Here is a 20,164-nt window from a genome sequence, read left to right on the forward strand (position 1 = left end):
TTACACGGAATAATGACCCCTTGTTTAAACAGAGAGGTAAACACTGACCGAATGCCATCAACAGCTTCACGTTTCAATGGGTACGGGGGTTGATTTGAACGGAACGTGGACATTAAACATATGTCATATCTGTGAACTGACCAGAGTGAGTATGGCCCATCTGAAAGCGCGGCAGGAAGCTCAGAGATATGAGAATTACCCCATCATCCTCAACCAACAGCAATGTGCGTAGACCGCTACGTTTGTGCACATTTTCATCTATACATGTCACCTGACATATAGTACATAACATATTCTGTGTGTGTAGATGTCCAATCAGTGACTGACTCCAAATTTAACGATTGGATCCAAATCCCTCTATCTATCAGTGGGCCCCCTGGCTAGTGAAATGTGTGGACCGTCCCTGGGATTTGACACAGTTTGTATTGTGTGGGTGTGAGTGTAACAGGAACCAGCGCTGCGCAGCGAAACCCCAAGCTTAGTTTTAAGCATGAGCTCCTCATTCACACATTCTAACAGAAAAACTCATCATAGCATTTACACAGATTAACACATTAACAACGTTAGCACGTATAATGCAAATGAGAAGCCTCCATGAACACAGCAGGTGGAAAAACACGTTGATCAGTCAAACGCAACAACGCCTGAGAATCAGGATATGTCAGCAGCCATTTAATACACATCCACACAGTTCTTTATCATCAAAAGTTTTTGAACCATCGTAGGAGATGGCTGCCGGACTTTAAAACCCTCATTTGTTGAAAAATGAGATCTAAGCCGAACCGGAGTTTCAGATCTCTGCCCAGTAAATGTATTAGGCAGACGGAGGATAAAAGAAACTGTTTTTTTACTGATGGGGAAAGGATTGACTATCATCACCGTTATCTCCACTCTGAAGTGATACAAAAACTTCTCCTTTACAGTCACCCCAGCCGCTCCCATTGAGTGCATTAGTTAATGAGTGCATACATCTACCACTACATTTGCAATCAGGCAAATCTGCCCTTTTTACTATAGAACATCAACACCCATGATAGCTAAAGTTAGTGTGGGACATTTCTCAAATGCTGTTTCACTGTCATATTTCAAATATGTACCCTCTTTAACCACAGGCATGTCTTCTACATTTTCCAATTTTCAAAAGCATGATGTGTGTGTATGTATTCACTTCCCTGGTTCGATGATGCTGGCTGAATTTCCATCTCGCTCGATCGGGTCCCCTCCTCCCCATCTGGTGTAGGTCAGTCTGATTGTGAATGGCCCCGTCCTTGCTGTCCCCCTCTCTGCCTCCACTCGCCAGTGTTCTGTGAGCAGTCCCATAATCCAATGTTCAACACTGCCACACTTGAAACATCTTTCTCAAATGAAGGTCTTGCTTCTCGTCTTCTGCCTCGGAAAACCTCTTCTGCCTCTCCCTCGGTATTGTGACCGGCCAGCATTCTGCGTAGCTTGCGCTGTGTCTGTGAGTCCGTTGAGAAAGGCATTACTGAGGTGTGTTGCCCAAACACTTGCTTGGGCTTGGGTTTGTTTATCCCGCTGTTGTCCCCATCTACTTGGGGCTGATGGGGGTGGCGAGCTTGGAGTTGACTGCATGGCTGGGGCTTGTAGTGGCGGTGGAGGTGGAGGTGGGCCAGCCGGATTGCCAGGGTTGTACCCGGGGGAGGTTAAGGATACCCAGTCGAGGAGAGGTCATTCAGCCTGCAATGGAAGAACACAGAGATGTCTGGGGTTTACATGGTTTTGGAAATAATTTATTTTCCTTCTTTTCTTCACATTCATCTTCAACCTTAATATTTTCTTTAATGCCCAATGCCAACTGCCTTCTTTCACGGCATTCTGCTTAATCCTCCCAGTATTTATTATAAACACTTTCTGTGAGTGTCCAGTTTTCTATATAAGTCTTTTACTTTAACTTTATTTGTATTTCTACTTCTTTCTTGAAGAATACATTTATTCTTTAGTTTCTTGATTTTTAATTTACTCAAAAACCTCCCTTTGGAAATCCGAACATTTCCGTCCATATTTAATTTAGACAGACTGTTTTCACCATATTTTACTCTCATGACGTCTACAATCGGGCCCTCAGGAGGGTGTACAAGCCCCCTACTTTGCCTTGCTCCCATGACAAAATCACCATTTGTTTCACAGTACAAATCGTGCAAAAAACTAATCGTAAACCCACTTTCTACGACGGGATAAACCCTATGTGATGTTTGTTTCACAGTACAACTCACGTAAAAAACTAATCGTAAACCCACTATCTACGACGGGATAACCCCTATGTGATGTTTGTTTCACAGTACAACTCACGTAAAAAACTAATCGTAAACCACTTTCTACGACGGGATAAACCCTATGTGATGTTTGTTTCACAGTACAACTCACGTAAAAAACTAATCGTAAACCCACTATCTACGACGGGATAACCCCTATCTTCGAGCAGCCCTTTCATAAACGTCATGGAGTTTTAATTACGTTTAACTTTAAACAATTTAGACATTGTACATCTCACCCAGTATTGGAAAGCCTTTCTAAGTCCGTTTGGTCTCGTGAAGTCAATCAGTTCCACCCCCGCCGCTGGTCCTCTCGTCCCGTACTGTTTTTGTTGCGGGGGTAGAGGGAATCCGAGGATCCTGTAGCTACCAACCAGCGTCCGGAGGTGTTCCCAATCGAACTTGCAGAGACCCTGCTCGCAGCGCCAATTGTTATGGAAATCTAAAAACCCCAATACTGTAGAGTACAAGTCAGAAAACAAATGAATGGTGAATCCAACAGAGTTGTCTTTCTGGTGATGTTTATTCGAGGCCTCAAACAAACATCAGATACAATAAAATATAGACACAGGTCTCACAGAGTATAGGATAGTCTGCGCGAGTGTGCGCAGTTGAATAATAGCAAAGCAATATAAAGGGAGAGTAAAAAGGTGGGGAGGAGAAGAAATCTTCACACGGTCACATTGTTATTAGACACCTGGCCTTGAGCTGTAGAAGTTCTCGTGTGACTTTGTGTGAGTCAACTCAGTAGCCAAAACAGCTCTGTGGCCTTGAAGTAGAGAAGATAGAGGAAAACAGCACAGTAACCTAATGAGAAGCATTTGGTTACTTTGAACATATCAGGATATTATAAAATTTCCACTACAAGGCACAGAGAAATGAGTTTGCATGAATATTAACTGACTAATATATTTCTAATGCTTTTAATCTAAAAATCGTTTAGATATTTTTCTTCCATACTCTTACTTTGGCAGCTCTCCTAACATTTTTAAACCTGTTTTTCCTATTATAGAATCTACTCAGAACTGCTCTTAAGAAGATTGAACCATCTCGCACAGCTAGAGCGTTAAGATTGTGGAATCTTTTAGTGTGCGCGTGTAACCGAGTTATAAGGGGTGGTGTAACATCCTGGTTAAATTGGAGAATTACGCCATCTGGTGTTACAAACGTGTGCCTGCATTACTGTAGCTTTGTTACCGCAATGGATTGTGGGAGATTCTCATACCGCGTGAGGATCTTTTGAGAGCAAGGTGCTATTGTATTATGTCGGTGGACATTATTTTATTAGGACAATAACGTTCTGTTGTGTTTGTTTAGTTTAATGTTAGTCGTTTAATGCTCACAGCAACATGTTTTTTGTGTGATTGGCTATTTGTGTTATATGATTTATTAATGTGATCATCAATAGCTAATTTGAGCTAATAGGCTAACGTGAGGGTGGTGCTATCATAGACTGTATATATAAATGGACGTAGTGTCCGTGACGTCACCCATAGAATTCTGCAGAGTTGCCGTGAAGCCCTTAGTGGGCGGAGTCGGCCACTAACGGCTTGACTGTGACGTCAGAGTCTAATCCCGCCTGCTCCAAATAAGGGCAAAGAGGCGGAGCCGAGGCGGGACCTGCTGCCTCCGAACTGGAAGTAAACAGAGCTAGCTCAGGCTAAGAAGCTAAGCTAACATGAAATACATGCATACCAAGTTACTGCTAGCAGTGTAGTTCCCCTATATAAACGTTACATTCATAATCAAATGAGACAATCTGCAAGAGAATTAGCTATATTTTGTTATTCTTAATGCTTGTCATTCACACGTTAAGAAAATAAGTAGGGCCTACCGATACATAGCAGAACAATTGTGGCGATGTTCAGCTCAATAAGCCTTGTTCAACATAATTTAGTTAGCTAATACTACAGCAGGCGAACCAAGTCTGCGTTTCGCTGCATTCCTTGATCTCCAGTTATAACGACGGACTCCACCGCCCGGACCTAACGGAGCCGCAGTGGGCTAGCTCCGGGACGCCGGCTGGAGCTAGCCCTGCGGCTCCGTTAGCTCCGGCGGCCACCACTGGGATAATTGGGTCCCCTATTTACATTTGCTCCCGTTTAGCATTATGGGCGTCATAGCCATAGACTATAAAAGTCTTACCCAAGGCTGAATCATAAACTAAAATGTATATGCATAAAGGGTTATGTCCTTAGCTGGCTAATAAGTAACAAGCTAAGCTACCAGCACACAAACACCTGCGAACGGGTTAACATGTATAATATTATCATTTTAGACTTCTTGGAAGTTCTGTTAGTACATTCAAGCGCACAGCACGACATTTTAATTGTCTGGTATTTGTAACAATATTCCCTAAAAGGCACAATCACCACGAACTAAAGCTAAAGGGTCAAGTACAGTACTATGACTAACTAAAGTTGTAGCCTCTATGGTTGTAGCCTAGCAGAGTGGACAAGTTGCTGTTAGCTGACAGTGAGGCATGTACATGTCCATCAAAGTGACCACGCCCTAATTTATGCAAAAACTTTAAGACCTAATATAAATAAAAGGGTCGTGTTAGAAAACAATTCACTCACAGATTAATAATCATGAAGGTGTAATCTAACTATATCGATAATAATATTTATTGCATCCAGGGTAGAAACATGTTTTTTTCTGCTGTAAAGTTGGGCATGTTAACATGGGGGTCTATGGAAATTGCTCCTTTCTGCAGCCAGTCCCTAGCGGCCCATGTATGAACTGCAGTGTGTGGCACTTCCGTATTGGCGTCCCGGCTGTTCCCCAGAGTTGCCGCTTGGGTGCTATCTCTCCAACAGAATGCAGCTCACGTGTCCATGGTATGTGTCCATTGAATGCAGTATGGAAATAAACTGAAGTAATCACCAGCTCTGAGTGGTCTGTTGCCGAGGGGACACTACACCGGGGTTACACGCGCGTGCGAAAGTGCGCCCAGCCAATTTGTTTCTATGTGTCTGCAGCACAAGAAAGGCTCTTGAGGCCTAGGACCCGCGTTCTAGCCAATTTGCTGCCCGAGGCGAGATTTGTCTATTTTTTGAGACAAATTGAAAAGTGTAAAAGGTGTGTGACGATAGAAAAGAAAACTAAACAGATAGTACTCTCCTCCTCACATTAATGCATACAACTTACATAAATATCATATTTCCATATGCTCATTACATTGTTCTTTTGTTTGTTTTTGTATTAACTCTTTGAACAATAGTTTATTTTCAATGTTTTATTTGAGCTTCTTTTGCATATCTCTTTACCAGCAGACTTTAATGATGCTGTATTTTAGGTCTGACCAGGAGGAAGCAACATAGCAACACTGTTTAAACGCTGCATCTCCTCTGATTAGTTACTGGCGGTCAATGTGGTCATCTGATTGGCTGCTGCTGAAAAGGTGGGGTCATCTGATTGGCTGCTGCTGAAAAGGTGGGTCATCTGATTGGCTGCTGCTGAAAAGGTGGGGTCATCTGATTGGCTGCTGCTGAAAAGGTGGGGTCATCTGATTGGCCGCTGCTGAAAAGGTGGGTCATCTGATTGGCTGCTGCTGAAAAGGTGGGGTCATGTGATTGGCTGCTGCTGAAAAGGTGGGGTCATCTGATTGGCTGCTGCTGAAAAGGTGGGGTCATCTGATTGGCTGCTGCTGAAAAGGTGGGGTCATCTGATTGACTGTTGGTGGCAATTCGTGTCCTTTATCGCTGCCAATTAGACTTTCTACAACTTCTGCTGTAACTTGCCAAAGTGCTTTTATGTTTTAAACTATCAATAATATGTTAAACTGAGAGGGGAACGATGACTTAGTTTCTGTAAAATGATAGTGTTGTGATGGGTTTCTTAAACTGTTATCCAACATGTTTGAAAGAATATACACAGTGAGAGACGCTTAACAAGTTATGCACACAAAGTTTTATTTTCTCAACCTATTTTCATACAATCATGCTAACTGGGATTCATGTGGATCAATACGTGTGTAACGGAGGGGTGAGCGACCATTACGTTTAACCTTATTTTTATAATATCGATTCCAACCCAATGAAGAGAATATTTCCCCCTGAAACACCAACAGCCGGGGTGACGTATGTAGACGTGTTACAGTGGACTGAATGGTAGTTTCTCACCGCAGAGGCACATCAGTATCATCCTCTGTCTCATCATAACAAGCCTCCCAGTGTTTTCCTGAGTCCCTGATGAATCCTCACTTCACTTCCTTCGTTAACCCCTTCACCCTCCTCCACTCAGGTGAAGGAGAAGTGGTGAGGAAAGGACAAAGGACCTGTATTTTTGGACAGTTCCACCGCAACACTGGTGAGCTCACTTGCGACTAGGGTCAGCTCATCACCATGGCAACAACATCAGCCACACACACGCGCATACACGCACACACACACACGCATACACACACACGCACACACACGCACACACACACAGCTGCTCAGTGTGGGAATTAAAGGCTGTCAGCTCCTCACAGACCCACAGGAGGAGCAGGAGGAGCAGGATGGGGGGAGAGGAGGTCTTTCAACTGTATTCGTCCCTGCAGGCAGTTGGTTTGGCTGCATGGAGCGCAACATAAAACAAACATTATTCAGAGAAACACACTGAGCAGCTCGGAGCTTGAGGGCTAAGCAAGGCGGATATTGTAGTCCCAAACGATAGCTGGGGATTCTGGGTAGTGCAGTGTCTTCGGAAACTCTGTAGTGTCTAAACTCCTAAAAAACTATTTGTTTCTCCGAATCGAAGGTTAAAAACACAAAAACATTGTACACAATTTAAACCAATCAATATTGTGTAGTTAACAAGGATAAACTGATGTTTTTTAGTGGATGCAGATATCACTGTGTAATCATTTGACAGTGTGGGGAATACTTCCGGTTTTATTATGAAAACTTCGAGACCGGAAATACTGTTTTTACCCACGCTAACTTTACATGGAAGCTGCCCCATATACAGTACACGTTCTCCTGGCGAGACCTCAAATCATCTTCGTATATCTATCAAACTGTAGATCCTACACATCCACTGGACGTAGATTATAAAAGCACAAGTATACACTTCTCGCTAGAAATCTAATAAAAAAGCATTTTAATGGCCAAACTATTCCACAATTTAGGATTTTCCAGAGAGGGTTATTTGTGAATAAACGACCCTCCGGAGCGTTTGCAATCGACAGGAGCATGTTGTTTCTTACATGAACACTAGCGGTGCTACACTTTAAAACGTGACTCTGGGTCGTATTTAGCTGCTGAACAATCGACCTATATGGTCGTTCTTTGTAGGTGGACAGGCTGGTTTATCCTTGTTAATTACACAATATTGATTCACGATTTATCCTCTGTTTTTACAGTCAATAACCTTAAATAAAAGTACAGCACTAAAACTTCTACGGGTAAAAAAACGATGGAGAGAGGTGTTGGTCCTGATGGAGAGAGGTTCTGGTCCTGATGGAGAGAGGTTCTGGTCCTGATGGAGAGAGGTTCTGGTCCTGATGGAGAGGTTCTGGTCCTGATGGAGAGAGGTTTTGGTCCTGATGGAGAGGTTCTGGTCCTGATGGAGAGAGGTGTTGGTCCTGATGGAGAGAGGTGTTGGTCCTGATGGAGAGAGGTGTTGGTTCTGATGGAGAGAGGTTCTGGTCCTGATGGAGAGAGGTTCTGGTCCTGATGGAGAGAGGTTTGGTCCTGATGGAGAGAATTTTGGTCCTGATGGAGATAGGTGTTGGTCCTGATGGAGAGAGGTGTTGGTCCTGATGGAGAGAGGTGTTGGTCCTGATGGAGAGAGGTGTTGGTCCTGATGGAGAGAGGTGCTGGTCCTGATGGAGAGAGGTTCTGGTCCTGATGGAGAGAGGTGTTGGTCCTGATGGAGAGAGGTTCTGGTCCTGATGGAGAGAGGTGTTGGTCCTGATGGAGAGAGGTGTTGGTCTGATGGAGAGAGGTTCTGGTCCTGATGGATTGTGTTGAAGGCAGAGCTGAAGTCCACAAACAGGATCCTGGCGTAGGTTCCTGCTGTGTCCAGGTGCTGGAGGAGGAAGTGAAGTGATAACTATTAGTAAACCATAATGATGGATGTTATTATCAGCAGCTGCCAATAGATCCCCTAAATCTTGTATGATGGACCTTGAAGCACAAGCGCACATTATTGTGGGAACAATCAAACGCACCCTCCCAGGCACTGCGTGTTAGCGAAGTACAACTGGGATTTCACCGTTTACATCGCTGATTTGCAACAACAACAACAACGGGGAACTGCGTCGGGTCGATGATCGTGTTGCTTTTAATCACACGAAGCCAGATTAAATTAAATAACGACTTCTCCAACCTTATACTTTTCTCCAGAGTGCTGTGGTTCATTGTTTATTAATGTGTTTCTGAAATGTACAGCAGAGTCACTGCTGTAAGCAGGGTCCCACAGGCAGAGATCCAGGGTCATGAAACCTGTCCATTTCATCCGCATTTGACTCATGAAATGTACAGCAGAGTCACTGCTGTAAGCAGGTTCCCACTGGCACACAGGCAGAGATCCAGGGTGATGCACATGGCTTTCTTACCCAGGAATGAGTGTGTGAAAGCTGGGTAAAAGTGAGAGAGCAGCAGCGGGCTGTGACACAGAGGTACACAACGATGTGTACACTGGGTCATTCAGAATGTGCTATTTCTGAATAATTAGCACATTCTGAACATATGTCAAACAGAGATTCCTATTAAAAGTTATCAATTAATAGCAAGATTTGACATTGGCAAACAGGCTATTTCACAGGACACAGGCTATGTCAGACTTCCATGAAATACACCGGGAAAAGCACCTCTCTGTGGCGGCTCACAGAGCCCCAATTGACGTTAACAGCGGGCTGTGACCCTAAGAGCGCACCCAGAGAGCTCCTTCCAGCACCTCGCTCTCCCACCACCCAGAGGAGAGGCTGCTTCACAGCACTATGTAACCCGGGAAAGAAGCTTGAAACCTGTCCATTTCATCCACATTTGACTCATGAAATGTACAGGAATATGTCCATTTCATCCACATTTGACTCAGGAAATGTACAGCAGAGTCACTGCTGTAAGCAAGGTCCCACAGGCACACAGGCAGAGATCCAGGGTCATGCACATGGGTCAGAAAAAGTCTAAGTTAACTTTTGGAAGAACCAGAGAAAAGGGGTGAAAATGGAGAAATTGTATCCCAAAATAGTGTCTCTTAAGGCGGGTAGAGTATGGGGTGACGTATACAGATGAAGCACTCCAGATCAGACTCACATGGGTGTGTCCCAGTCAAAAGCCCAGCGGATCCCAGTGGCTGGGGGTGTTGCCAAATTGCTAGAGGGCGTTGCCCAATTTCCCCATTTGTTCAATTACAGGATTTAACCATGAGATGGCGCTTCATTCACAAAAACACAAAGACAACTGGGTGTTGTAGAACTTAGTCTGTTTGTAATGTTTGCAGCTCTGCAGTTGTCTTTGCTGAATACTGTAGCATTTAATCACTTATTTGTTACTGTATGGTTTTCACAAGCTACTATAATGAAAAAACATCAATGTTTTAGATCAAATAAAGTATATAGTTTGCTTTATGCAGTATATTTCTTGTAATATTGTTGGGGTGTTTTTACACAGTACAGTAGATTGAAGTAAATCAACGTATACATTAAGATAAGATAAGATGGACCTTTATTAATCCCGTGGGGAAATTCAGTAGTTCAAACAGCAACAGGGTGAGAGTGAAAAACAGGACAGCACAGATTCACACAGATTAATAAAATCAAAAATAAGATGATCGATACAAATAATAATAATGAGAAACTATGAAATAAGAAATGAATAAAACTAAAATGTAATTATCATATCATATATTATAATGTATTGTATTATTAAGTAATATCATACATGAACCCCATTATAGCAGATGCCACATTGAATGGATGAACACATTTATGCATCAATAATTACAACAGAGTATTTCTAAATACAAGTTGTAATAATACTTATATGTATTTAATATTAACCCTTTGGAGTCGACCGTCACGCCGGCGTGATCAGATCACATGACCTGTTCAAGCCGGTGCCGCATAAAAACAACAGTCCGGACAACATTGCCGTGTGTTTCTGTCGAAAGTATTGGCTTGAAACTATATCCCAGTCTTTGTTTCATGCAAAAAGACCCAGTAAACACGGAGATACAATGATATAAAGTGAATACATTTCAAAAGTATGAAAAATGGAAGCACATATTTTAATATCTTTGCCGTATTTGATCATTTTACGAAACGGAAAATACTGGAAACTGTAGATCCTGCTCAACAGGATGTATATGTGTATTTCTGTCGAAAGTACTGGCTTGAAACTATATGCCAGTCTTTGTTTCATGCAAAAAGACCCAATAAACAGACAAAAATAAATGGACATACGATGATATAAACGGACATACGATGATATAAAGTTAATACAGATATATTTCAGAAGTATGAATAATGGAAGCACATATTTTAATATCTTCGCCGTATTTTATCATTTACGAAACGGAAAATACTGGAAACTGTAGATTCTGCTCAACAGGATGTATTTACCAGGAAGGGGTGAGGTAATCAGGTAAACGGAGTGATACGAAACGAGACGAAGAGAGACGAAGAGAGACGGCGGGAGACTGCGATTGAAGTAAAGTGATAGACAAACATTGAGAATTTAGATATAGTTAGATAGATTTAGAGTTTTGAAGATTCAACTATGATGAAGAGAACTCTGAACGTGAGTCAAGCTTCAAGCTTGTTTTTTGACATGGAGGAGGAGGAACCTGTGATGTTGCCCTCTGTGTCGTATTGACAGAAACCGCTTTGAAGCGTGGCACAGATAAAGACAGAAAAAACTGATTTTTGTACATAATGTGTATATATATATTTGTATTATATTTATAATAACACTTTTGCCTTATCAGAATGAAATCCCATGCTACCTCAATCAAACGTTCACATTATCATAGTGACATCCCATATATATATTTCCAGCTTTTAAATGGTTTCGTTGTGTATGTTTGTGTTACATATGAAAAATAATATCATTTTCAAAATCTGTTTTTACGTTTTTTTTTTGTGATTTGGGTCAAAAATGTTCATATAGTCAGGGGTGCACATAACTTTTTTGCCCTGGTTCTCAAAGGAGCACCTGGGCCCAGGAGTTCAAAACTTTTAATCCCTATCTGGTCGGATCAGATTTATCTTTTGGGGAGTTCAAAACCAAAAAACAGGATTAGGATCACTTTGATATCCGATCAGATCAGGAAATCCAATCCAAGCTTTAATCTGGATCAAATCTTCAAAACGGGTAGTTCAAACCGACAACACAGGATTGGGATCAAAATGTTCATAGTAGTAGAAGATCACTGCTCTAAACAAAGTCAAACAATCCTACATCCAAACGAAATAAATATAATTAATTTTGATGAATACGTTAAGTCTTGTTCATTGTTTTTCACTTTTATTAAATGTTTGATATTTCCGGTGGAAATGGTGGACTATCGGACATTCAAAATGCAGCATATTTTCACTCTTACACACATATATTCTCCTTTTACATACATACATTTTCACTCTACACACATATAATCTCCTTTTACATACATACATTTTCACTCTCACACACGTATATATTTACACTCACACATTCATAGCCTACATTTTGCTCTCATATTATCATATTTCAATGCACACATTCATATATTGTCACTCACACATTCATGCATTTTGTTCTCATATTCATATCATTTAATGCTCATATTTATACATTTTGCTCTCATGCGAAATCTACTAAAACAAAGTATGTCATGGTAGTGGTCAGCTGTTAAACACAAAAGTGTATCTTAAGGGCTGTAAATATAATAAGCCTGTTGTCAATTTTAGACACAGGCTTATTATATTTACAGCCCTTAATAACATTCATTATAAATGGGGCTCAGAGCCTCAGGATACTGAAATCTGTATTTTTTAAATCTTTTTTTCCTTCTAATTTGTTATTCTTTTCAAAATAACACACTGTTATTTACTCACCAATATCACACAATTATCCTTGCTTTTATTTATTGGTTTAATTCCATAATCTCGGGCTTTTTTGGCGTCAGTCAGGAACTGAATTTCAAAATAAAAAGAACCGGAAACAGACGTAGGCCTATAAGGGACATTTCGAGCATCATTGCGATTGTCAACATTTCTGAGTTTAGGATGGCCGAAGACACTACACTACCCATAATCCCCAGCTATCGTTTAGGAATACAGTCCCCGTAAGGTTACGCAGAGCGTCAAACAGCTGTATGAAATGGAACGAAACCACGCCAGACTATCCAAAACTGGAATCGAACTTCCCCCCAGAACTACACATGCTGGCTATTGTGTTTCGCAAAATGTTCTATGGGACGTCTCTGCTGAACATTTTCGTTTTCCCCACAATTAGAAGTTGCCAGTATTAAACACATTGGTGTTATAAAATGTAAAACATATAATTAATTAATGGGTGAAAATCGCTTGTGTCCATAATGCGCAGGATTAATACCCACATGACAGCTCATTGTTACTTTGTAATTCTACTCCACTACAATTCAGAGGTTAACCTGGTAATTTTACTCCACTGCATTTATTTGAGTTACTTACCCATTATTTGAGTTACTTACCCATAAAAGTTACTATCTTAAAATCAGTACAAATGTATTTATTATAAACGTTAGTCCTTAACATCTATCACTGTGTATATCAACATCTTTTAAAAGTTGAACAAACTCCACACAACTCAGTAAACACTGTGAAATGTTGACTTTATTTGATCATTTCAGTAAAAACTAACGTTCATATTTCTCTTTTTGATTATAATACTGATGAACGTTCAGAACAAAACACTTTGGCAACTTACCACATACGTTTTAAAATGCTTAATAAGCACCGTAACTCTCATGATATAATTTCTCGGTCATAATCGTTTGTTTCCGTGAACGGCCGACTGTTGTGTGACGCAAATGCTGCGGCTGCAATGCATTGTGGGGCAGCATTTTCTCCTCTCCTTTCGGTTAGGGAGGTCCAGTGGTTCCTAAGCTAAAGGAGGTTATAAAGGAAGCTTGAAACCTCCTTTCCTTTCATCTTGAGAATCAGCTCTTATCATGGCTGCCAAAATTCTTTGGAGTGGATTGAATGATATGAAAGCAATTGAAAAGACACAAGATTTTCCGATAAAAACAGCAGGATTTTCATAAAAATATAAATAGGAAATGCAAAAAACACTCAAATCCCATAAAAGGAGGCGGGTGTTACTAGAGCTGCTAAAAATAGACCTTTCAATAAAAAAACAGGTGCATTTTCAATCATAAGAAATCGACCAAAATACTATTAAAAAATATTTGCCCTACTTGTCGCGTTTACAATGCTGTATTGATTTTGGGTCATTAGTTATTCCAACGTTGTGACTAAAGTTTTAGCTGTCGATGCAGGACAGTCTAATCATCAGTTCAAACATCGAGAACTTTTCCCCAAAACTTAGAGACACATGAAGTAAGGGTCTCTGGAGAAACTTCAAAACAGAATATTCTGGAAAGTTGGTAGAGATGATATTACCAATTACTCACAGGCTTCTCCCTCGATTAAACATTTTTGTAATAACCTCCACTTAATCAAACTCAGTCCAGCTTTATGATTCTGTTGAGGAAATATTTGATCAAAGAACCAAACGTGTTTTTTTGTGGTTTTGTTTTTACATATTTTCAACATATTTCTTGGACATATATGTTGTTTTTCATATTTCTGACAGACTAAAGTATGTTGTGTTTTTTTGCCTGCATTCAACGTACTGTATTATGCTGTTTTTGTGCGAAGTTTGGACATGCTATGCTACAGTATGTCTTTTTTTGCATATTCCAAATACTATACTATGTTGTTTTTTGCATATTTGCGAGATTCTACATTATTTGGTAAGCAAACGTAAAAAATGCCGGCCTTTCATCAATACATCAGTATCACTTTTGAAGGCCTTCTTAATATCCATATCTTATTAAGGTTCATTTGGTTTTATGTTGAATAAAGTAAAGTGTTATCAATCATTGCTTTTATTGTTTTACTATTAAAATATTAATGTAGTCTGATGATTAATTAATAATGTGGCCTTTTTGGCAGTTTAACTAAAGGTGTGCGGCTGCTGCCGTGAGGGAATATCAGCCTGACATTACAATGGGCTTTAATGGAGGCATGTTGAAAGTTGTTGTCACTTCATGCCCTCAAGAGGCATTTTGTTTAATTATTATTGCTTAATTATTTGTCTTTTTTCAAGCTACGAGATGTTTTCCTACGTTTGTCATGAAAAGTTATGTCTCAGGAATGTAGGGTTTGGGAATTATGGCAGTTTTAATATGAATATGAAGACACATTTCAAGATTTCTTACCCTCTAGCTGTGACATCACGCACTCTAGTTAATGTTAACATCTGAAGAAGGCCTCTTTAACAAGGTCTGAACAATGTTTAATATCTCTAAAAGTAAGAATCAGATTTAAAAGTTGTTTTACACGAATAATGTCAGAAAGATGTGTAACATTTTAAAGGGGGTCAGAGCTACCAGGAAGGGAGTGGAGCCTGATGGAGACACTGGGAACAGAAGGTGAGGGGGTAAGAGCTACCAGGAAGGGAGTGGAGCCTGATGGAGACACTGGGAACAGAAGGTGAGGGGGTGAGAGATACCAGGAAGGGAGTGGAGCCTGATGGAGACACTGGGAACAGAAGGTGAGGGGGTCAGAGCTACCAGGAAGGGAGTGGAGCCTGATGGAGACACTGGGAACAGAAGGTGAGGGGGTAAGAGAGGCTGGAAGGGGGTGGAGTCTGATGGGGACACTGGGAACAGAAGGTGAGGGGGTAAGAGCTACCAGGAAGGGAGTGGAGCCTGATGGAGACACTGGGAACAGAAGGTGAGGGGGTCAGAGCTACCAGGAAGGGAGTGGAGCCTGATGGAGACACTGGGAACAGAAGGTGAGGGGGTAAGAGAGGCTGGAAGGGAGTGGAGCCTGATGGAGACACTGGGAACAGAAGGTGAGGGGGTCAGAGCTACCAGGAAGGGAGTGGAGCCTGATGGAGACACTGGGAACAGAAGGTGAGGGGGTAAGAGAGGCAGGAAGGCCATTCTTAAGTATTTGAGTGGAACAGGATTGATTGGAAGAATTTAAAACAACGTAAACAACACAATGGTATAATTCCACAAGTGGTGATAGGATGATATGGTGATACACTCTCTTGTACAGTAGGTGGCGGTATGCACCTTAAAGCTGTTTGCAATCCGCCAAAAACCGAGAGAAGAAGACGAAGACGAAGAAGAAGAAGAAGAACCTGGATCCACGTGGCGTCTCGTCTCTACGGTTCTCTCTCTCTGTGTTCCTGAGAAAGTGTGTGTGAGCTCCAGCTCTACTGATCCATCATCTGTGTGTCTGGATAAACCTCCGAATGGACTGTGTGCTCTTTTTTTCTGGAGCGTTTACCTCGGACTATAGGAGCTAGCTTAGCATGCTAGCTGGAAACACGTTAGCAACACTAGTCAGATTGAGAGTTTGATGCAGAGAGAAACGGTGTGTTTAACGGAGTCTGCAGGAAAAGGTGATCTAGGAAACATGAGTAAAGTCCAAATGCTGCTGTCGTTGAAGAAGCAGCGACTCACTGCTGCTAATGAAGAGATATTTGCTCTGTTTGAACAAACAATAGCAGAGCTCGAGGAGGAGCTGTTTCTTTCCAAAGAGGAGAACAAGAGACTCCAGAAACTACTGGACGCTGTTTCACAGCCTCAGCTTCGGATACACAGAGCAGGTCTGTTCCCTTTACCCTTCATTAACACTTTACACTCTTCAGTAGCACTTTATTATCACATTAATAACACTTTAGACCCTTTATCAGCACTTGCTGCAGGTAGTAGATCCTGAAGTAAAAGTACAAACACCACACTGTGAAAATACTCCATTACCAGTTAAAGTACTGCATTCATATCTTATTTAAGTAAAAGTATGTAAGTATTATTAGACATATGTACTTTATTATAATAATTAAAATGTATTTCGGAAGAGCAAACCTACCAAAATAAATATATTTATAAAAATACATACATTGAATAATATGCCATTTAATGTACTGATTTAAATATGACCCATGCATGTGGGCACTAGTTGGTTAAATGTGACATACATGTGCTTCTTTATTCATATTTTCTTTTTAAATGTGTAAAAGCAACAACAAACAAATACTTTGGATTAATTCAAATTGCGGGAGAATAATGTAGAATGATCGAGGGTCGAGTATCTTTCACGGCTCAGGTTTATTGTACAGTAAGTCAATACATTATGGCCCGTCCACACTACATCTTCGACAGCTTCAAAAACGGTTTCCAACGCCTCTGCCCATTCACTTTGAATGGGGTGACGTCACGTTGCCTCGCTTTTCGCCGAACTGAATTGTGGGTAGCATAGCGGTACGTCTCCGGCGTCAGAAGTTGAACAATGTTCTGAACAATGTTCAACTTCTGACACCGGAGAAGCCGGAGTAGCCAGCACCAGCCAATCAAATCCCGTTTCTGAAAATCTGACAGCTCAAGCCCATATAGCCGTAGCCAATCAAACCGCACTGAATTGTGGGTAGCATAGCGGTCCGTCTCCGACGTCTCCGGCGTAGCCAGCGCCAGCCAATCAAATCCCGTTTCTGAATATCTGACAGCTCAAGTCCTAGCCAATCAAACCGTGTCTAAGCTGGGAGAGATATCCCGCCGTTCATTTCTATGTTTCAAAAAAAGATGGAGGAGAAACTATTTATCACAGTAGCAAATCACCCGGTTTTGTATGACCAGCAGTGCATGACATTAAGGATTTTGGGAGATGGCCCTGTGGGCCATCTAAGCTAATTTACAGATGGCCCTGAGCCCAATAGAGATTGCCCTGAAAAGTGCGCGCAGACGAAATGGCACGAAGGGTTTGGGGAGCCTCCGTCCCCCTAGAACATTTCGATTTGTGCAGGTCTTAGATGCTGTCTGGTGCATTCTCTAGACTGAATTATAAGATAAACCACCACAATATTGTATTGTACAATTTCAATTGTATTCTTCATTTCACTTGTTTGTGTTTGCATAGCTATAAGAAACACTTAAGTTGTTGATCAAGACACTTCACATCTGATGAAGGCAAATGCCTTCCCAGATGTAAAAAAGTAGAAAACATTACATTCAGTTATTAATGCCAAAACAAACATTATTTACATTAGTATGGCCCCTGTTAAAAATGTTTGTAATGTTATCTACTGTAAGTTGGTCGAACGAATGCCTCCTCATCCGGAAGCTGACCGAGCAGACCCGAGCAGCAGTCGAGAGGAGCCGAGCGCATCCGCCAAGCACACAAAATGGCGACGTCAGAGTTCCTGTTAGCCGGCAAATCTAAATCTCTTCGGTCAAAATGTCCGGTCAAAAATAATTTCCCTTTAGCGCAATACCGCTTCAGTTGCGCCACTTATGTGACAGACAAGAAGAGTATGTGACAGACAAGAATAGTCAATTCTAATGTCTAACACTTAATGTGGAGAAAGAGATGTCCTGTGTGGGTTGATTGTGCGTTGATCTGTTGGTAATGCCTCGGGGTTCCGGTGGATATGTAAACAAATGCATAACGCTGCGCTATACTTTGTGACCTCACCCAGTTGCATAGCGACACTTATTGTTTAGGTGTCTTTTAATAAGCAGGTAGGCATATCATTAGCTAGAACTAGCTGGATCTGCTCGATATGGACATAAACGCGAGTGAAGTCTAATCTGACGGGAGAGAGAGATCAGCTGAGCAGGATTAGCACGAGTGGACACGCAGCTCTGCATGATCACCTGCAGCGGTGAGCGGACAAAACACACACTTCAGGTTAGAATATCACACGTAGCTATTTTAATTACCTCTCAAACTACCTAAACTAGTCATAGATATGTTTAGTTTTACTGTCGGGTCACTCATTACTGGATCCGCAAGCTGCATGAGACTGACACAATAGATTGCCCGATCGGGCAACCAGCAGGTGAGGCTTCATTGCCAGAGTTAAATACTAGATGGCCCCGGGCCATCGGGCAGTCCTTAATGTCGAGCCCTGACCAGACCCTCTTCAGCTACCAGGATACAAACCGGAAGAACCAGTCATGGAGGGAGGTGGCAGAGACAGTGGGTGAAACTGGTAGGTTTTCACCTGTTTGGGGAGTTTATATATATATATATATATATATTAGGGCTGAACGGTATACCGTGTCATGGCGATAACCGCGGTATGCACATGCGCGGTATTCACACCGCAGGGACGTGCGGTTTTATTCTTTTATTTTTTTTTAAATGCTAACGCACTTTAGCACAGAATTCAAAAATAAAGATACCCTTATCACTTATCGAAACTGCACATACAATGTATCCGATTAAAGCTGAGACTCCACAGATTATTTAAGTATAGTATCTAAGCGATCCGATCTCGCAACAGGGGAAGCAAACAGACATCACAACACGTACCTTTTACGGAGCTTTTAAGGGAGATCGTCTCACCGTTGCTGTCAATCTGATCAAAAGACGTGTTCAATGGTATTAAAACGAGAAAGAAAAAACGCGGCTGAATCGGTTGATCCATAGGTTGATAATGTATCTGTGGCTTTGAAGCAATTGTTTATAATCCATAATTCCATTTTTATGTAAAAATCGGAGCACAAAAGTTAGCTGCTAATGGTAGCCACCGGTTTTTGGCTACGCGTCACTCTCACTCCTTATTTGTTCATGTGTTGGTGTGTGTAGAACTTCCCCTGCATGCACAGCAAACCACCAATCACAATCATTCTTGATCAGATCACAGCAGGCCCCGCCCCGCTAGTTTGCAGACCATCAAAACACTGGTAAAAAATGAGCGATAAAAGCGGTAAAAGCTTTAGGAATCCAAAGTACAACATATAATAAGTACTCTGTATCAAGATTGATGCAAAACAAGTGATATTTGACCTTTTTAGACAGATTTAGCAAAAAAAACCTCTTCTGGGGCCATTTGGGTGGATTTTCCATATCTCTGGCCCACCTTACTGGATTGTGACATGTGACATCTCTTTCTGACCGTCAGAGCCAATGGAATCGAGGGGAAGTCACACATTCCTTATTTGGTAATGTGTGTGTGTGAGACTTCCGGATCGCCAAGACCGGAAGCAGCAGCTACCATTGCAGCTACCAGTGGCTACCATTAGCAGCTAATTTTTGCTCTGCGATATTTACATAAAAATGGAATTATGGATTATAAATTAAATCATTTTTTTATACAGAGACGTTAAAAACCTATGGATTCGGCCGCATTTTTTTCTTTCTCGTTGTAATGCAATTGAACACGTCTTTTGATCAGATTGACAGCTACGGTGAGACATCTCCCCTCGTAGCTACGTAAAGTTACGTGTTGTGATGTATGTGTTTGCTTCTCCTGTCCGAGTTCAGATCACTCAGTGATGATACTATATACCTAAATAATCTGTGGAACCTCAGCTTTAATCGGATATCTTGTAAATGCAGCTACGATAAGTAGTAATAAGGGTACTTTTATCTTGAGTTCTGTGCCAAAGTGCGTTAGCATTTTTCGCTCAGGGGTAATTTAGATGCTTCTTATGAGACTTGTGTTTTGTTTTGGTATACAATGGTTTGTATCGTCAGTTAGCTGAGATTATTTCCGTTAATCTGGTATAACACATTAATAGGTTCTTAAATATTACGATCCCCTGAGACACTGTCGTGAAAAAAAAGTAAAGTACCCGCCGGGACTTTGCGGTATACAGGGGGGGAAAAAACCGCGATGTCAGTTTTTTTCAATACTGTGCAGCCCTAATATATATATATATATAAATCCCCGGGGTTTTTTGCTTTATATGTCGGGGGC

This window comes from Gymnodraco acuticeps, unplaced genomic scaffold (genome assembly GCF_902827175.1).
Source record: "Gymnodraco acuticeps unplaced genomic scaffold, fGymAcu1.1, whole genome shotgun sequence".
Taxonomy (NCBI): Eukaryota; Metazoa; Chordata; class Actinopteri; order Perciformes; family Bathydraconidae; genus Gymnodraco; species Gymnodraco acuticeps.